The following is a 5,119-nucleotide window of genomic DNA, read 5'->3' on the forward strand; positions in this document are numbered from 1 at the left end:
ACGTCCACATTTCCAAACACTATTACCTTTAATATAAAGTCATCCATCCAATCAATCCCTCCAAATTAATTAATTCTCCCACATATATATTTTCCATATTTCCAACAAAGTGGTATCAGAGCCACAAGATTCTGCTTGTGGTATGGCGAATTTACAATCGTTTCAAGTCCCCATGCTCAACAAGAGCAACTTCGACAATTGGAGTATCAAGATGAAGGCGCTATTGGGAGCCCACGACGTTTGGGAGATCGTGGAGAACGGCTACGAGGAGCCGCAGGACGAGGCCGCACTATCCCAACAACAAAAGGATAGATTGCGAGACGCGAGAAAGAGAGACAAGAAGGCTCTCTGTCTCATTTATCAAGCGCTGGGGGACGACGATTTCGAGAAAATCTCGAACGCGAGCACCGCCAAGGAAGCGTGGGAGAAGCTCCAGAACGCGTGCAAAGGAGCGGAGCAAGTAAAAAAGGTACGACTTCAAACTTTAAGAGGAGAGTTTGAGTCTTTACATATGAAAGAGTCCGAATCAATTTCGGATTATTTTTCAAGAGTCTTGGCGGTGTCTAATCAAATGAAAAGAAATGGTGAAAAATTGGAGGATGTTAGAATTATGGAGAAAATATTGCGCTCACTAACCCCAAAGTTTGAGCACATTGTGGTGACGATCGAAGAAACTAAAAATTTGGAGGAGATGACAATCGATCTCTTGTTGGGGTCGTTGCAAGCATATGAGGAGAAGCAAAAGAAGAAGCAAGAAATTTCAGAGCAACTTTTAAAGTTGCAAGTAAGCCCGAAAGAGAAAGAAGAAGGTCCGAGCAATGGCTATGGACAGTCCGGGAGAGGACGTGGTCAAGGACAAGATCGAGGCAGAGGCCGTGGACGTGGACGTGGACGAGGACGAGGAGGCTTCGTCAACAGTGGTGAAAGAAATGAGTTTACAAGTGGTCGGGGGAGGAGCAACCCGCAGTCGAGGTACGATAAATCCTCAATAAAGTGTTATAATTGCCATAAATTTGGGCACTATGCTTCCGAGTGCAGAAGTGAAAAAGTAAGGATTGAAGAGAAGGCCAATTACGCCGAAAGCACAAATCAAGATATTGGTAGTGTGCTTCTGGCATATAAAGGAGAAGCTGGAAGAGATGACACGTGGTACCTCGACACCGGTGCTAGCAATCACATGTGCGGGAAGAGAAACATGTTCGTGGAGCTCGATGAATCGGTAAGCGGCAATGTCTCCTTTGGTGATGAATCTAAAGTCCCAGTTAAAGGAAAAGGGAAAATTTTAATTCGCTTGAAGAATGGAAATCATGAATTTATTTCCAACGTTTATTACGTGCCCAATATGAAAAATAATATTTTGAGTTTGGGACAACTCTTGGAGAAAGGTTATGATATTCACATGAGAGATTATAACCTTTCAATAAGAGATGACAAAAATAATCTTATTGCCAAGGTGCCAATGTCTAAAAATAGAATGTTCTTATTGAATATTCGAAATGACGTGGCAAAATGCCTGAAAGCGTGTTACCAAGATAAGTCTTGGTTGTGGCATCTTCGGTTTGGGCACTTGAACTTTGGTGGATTGGAGTTGTTGTCAAAGAAGGAGATGGTAAGAGGCCTACCATCCATCAAACATCCCGATCAACTCTGCGAAGGTTGTCTACTCGGGAAGCAGTTCAGAAAGCCGTTTCCAAAGGAGTCAAGCTCAAGAGCTCAAAAGCCACTGGAGTTGATTCATGCTGACGTGTGTGGGCCAATAAATCCAAGCTCCCTGGGTAAAAATAATTATTTTCTGCTATTCATTGATGATTTTTCTAGAAAAACGTGGGTATATTTCTTGAAGCAGAAGTCAGAAGTATTTGATGCTTTCAAGAAATTCAAAGCTGCCGTCGAGAAGGAGAGCGGACGACAAATCAAGGCCATGAGGTCCGATCGAGGCGGAGAATTCACGTCAAGGGAGTTTCTAGAATTTTGCGAAGCAAATGGAATTCGGCGGCCCCTGACAGTTCCGAGATCCCCCCAACAAAATGGAGTGGCGGAAAGAAAAAACAGAACAATTATGGAGATGGCGAGAAGCATGCTAAAGACGAAGAATCTGCCTAAAGAGTTTTGGGCCGAAGCTGTGGCGTGCGCGGTGTATCTATCCAACCGATCGCCGACAAGGAGCGTGTGGGGAATGACTCCACAAGAAGCCTGGAGCGGGAGAAAGCCAGGAATTTCTCACCTAAAGGTATTTGGGAGCAAAGCCTACGTGCATGTACCAGATGAGAGAAGGAAGAAGCTCGATGACAAAAGTGAAGCATTCATCTTTATCGGGTACGACTCTAACTCTAAAGGCTATAAGTTATATAATCCAAATACCAAGAAAACAGTTATAAGTCGAGATGTGGAGTTCGACGAAGAAGGAGTCTGGGATTTCAGCTCCAGTGGTGACTTCACCTTCATCCCACAATTCGATGATGAAAGGACAGTCGAGCAAGTTGGAGAAGTCCAACAAGAGGTAGTGACTCCGCCAGCTTCACCTATACAAGTTACTGAAGACTCGCCACCATCTTTCTTAAATGAAAGAGCCACACCACGAGCAAGGAGTTTGGGCGAGATATATGAGGATACTGAAAGGTTAGAAGATCTTACCTTATTTTGCCTATTTGCTGATTGTGAGCCTGTTAGCTTTGAAGAAGCAGCAGATAGTGAAAATTGGCGAGTCGCGATGGATGAAGAGATCAAGGCCATAAAGAAGAATGATACGTGGGAGCTCGTAACACTACCGAAAGGGCACAAGGCTATTGGAGTCAAGTGGGTGTATAAAGTTAAGAAGAATTCCAAGGGTGAAGTGGAAAGATATAAAGCGAGGCTCGTCGCAAAAGGATATAGCCAAAGAGCTGGAATTGATTATGATGAGGTATTTGCTCCCGTTGCTCGCTTAGAAACTATCAGACTAATACTCTCTCTTGCAGCCCAAAATAGATGGAAGATTTATCAAATGGATGTCAAGTCAGCCTTCTTGAATGGGTATATAGACAAAGAAGTCTATATCAAGCAGCCAATGGGCTACGAGGTGAAAGGGCAAGAAGATAAAGTCTTGAAGTTAAAGAAGGCCCTATACGGATTAAAGCAAGCACCAAGGGCATGGAATAGCAGGATCGATAAGTACTTGGAGGAGAATGGCTTCACCAAATGCCCTCACGAGCATGCCCTCTACGTTAAAGTCAATGGAGAGGATATATTAATTGTGTGCTTGTATGTAGATGATTTGATCTTCACAGGAAATAATCCAAAGATGATTGAGGAGTTCAAGAAGGCCATGTCAAAGGAGTTTGAGATGACAGACATTGGGCTAATGACGTACTATCTCGGCGTGGAAGTCAAGCAACTCGAAGATGGGATCTTCATCACACAAGAAGGATACGCCAAGGAAATTCTCAAGAAGTTCAAGATGGAGGACTGCAAGGCAATCAACACACCAGTGGAATGTGGGATAAAATTATCCAAGAACGACGGAGGAGAAAAAGTGGACCCGACATTGTTCAAGAGCTTGGTTGGAAGTTTACGGTACTTAACTTGCACAAGGCCAGACATTCTTTATGCGACAGGACTCGTGAGTCGCTATATGGAGAATCCAACCACTACGCATTTTAAGGCGGCAAAGAGAATTCTTCGATATCTAAAAGGTACGCTCGACTATGGCCTATTCTATTCAAATACTCATGATTATAAGCTTGTTGGCTATAATGATAGCGATTGGGCTGGAGATAATGATGGCCGCAAGAGTACGAGCGGATTCGTGTTTTTTATGGGAGACACCGCTTTCACCTGGATGTCGAAGAAGCAACCCATAGTCACGCTATCAACATGTGAAGCTGAATATGTGGCTGCCACATCCAGTGTTTGTCATGCAGTTTGGCTCAGAAGCTTATTAATGGAGCTCAGGTGGCCACAAAAGGAGCCAACAACTATTTGCGTGGATAATAAGTCAGCAATCGCGCTCTCAAAGAATTCGGTGTTTCATAATCGAAGTAAGCATATTGACACCCGCTTCCACTACATCAGAGAATGCATTGCAAAGAAGGAGGTTCAAGTGGAGTACGTGAAATCGCAAGATCAAATCGCCGACATCTTCACCAAGCCGCTCAAATACGAAGACTTTATCAAGTTCAGAAGTTTGCTGGGAATGACAAATCAAGTTTAAGGGGGAGTGTTGGAAAAATAATAAACTTGATTTATGTAGAGTATTCTAGAATTAACAAGAAACTAAAAGAAAGAAATAAAATATTAAATAGTAAAAGAAAACAAAAGAAAATATGAGAACATATTAGAGAATTCTAGAACTAATATAATATTGCTTAGCCACTAGATTATTCTAGCAACAACTAAGTCGGTTTAGTAACCGACCTTTGTAGGCTATAAATATGTTTGTAGTTTGTATGCAAATTAAGGTGTGAAGAAAAAGTGATTAGTGGAGAAATAAAATATTTCCTTGCTTTTCCTAACACACACGTCCACATTTCCAAACACTATTACCTTTAATATAAAGTCATCCATCCAATCAATCCCTCCAAATTAATTAATTCTCCCACATATATATTTTCCATATTTCCAACAATAATGACTTATGGGTCAAACTTTTGAGCATCACTATCTAGAGCTAAAAGATCATAACTGACTATTGAACATTATTTCATTCGGAGCTTGAAAGATTAGAGCTGACTAGTGAGATTATATCATCTGGAGCTTGTAATATCATAACTAACATCTAAACAACATCTCATATGGAGCTTGAAAGACCATAACATACTTTTGTGCATCACCTTCCGAGCATCATCTTGTCCCAAAGCTTGAAAAAGCATAACTGGCTTATGAGCATCATCTCGTTTGAAATGTGAAATAACATAACTAGGTTATCTGAATCATCTCGTCTGAAGCTTGACAAATTGATGTGATCAGGTTTAAATCATATCAACTAATAAGTATTACAATTGATAAATTTTCATAAAAAATCAATGTGGAATCCAAATTTTATTTTATAATATTTTCACAAGTCAGAATATAAAATATCAATTTTATATCAATTATATTCATTCTTATTTATCTAAATTATATATATCATCTCCAGATGATA

Source organism: Salvia miltiorrhiza, chromosome 5 (genome assembly GCF_028751815.1).
Source record: "Salvia miltiorrhiza cultivar Shanhuang (shh) chromosome 5, IMPLAD_Smil_shh, whole genome shotgun sequence".
NCBI lineage: Eukaryota > Viridiplantae > Streptophyta > Magnoliopsida > Lamiales > Lamiaceae > Salvia > Salvia miltiorrhiza.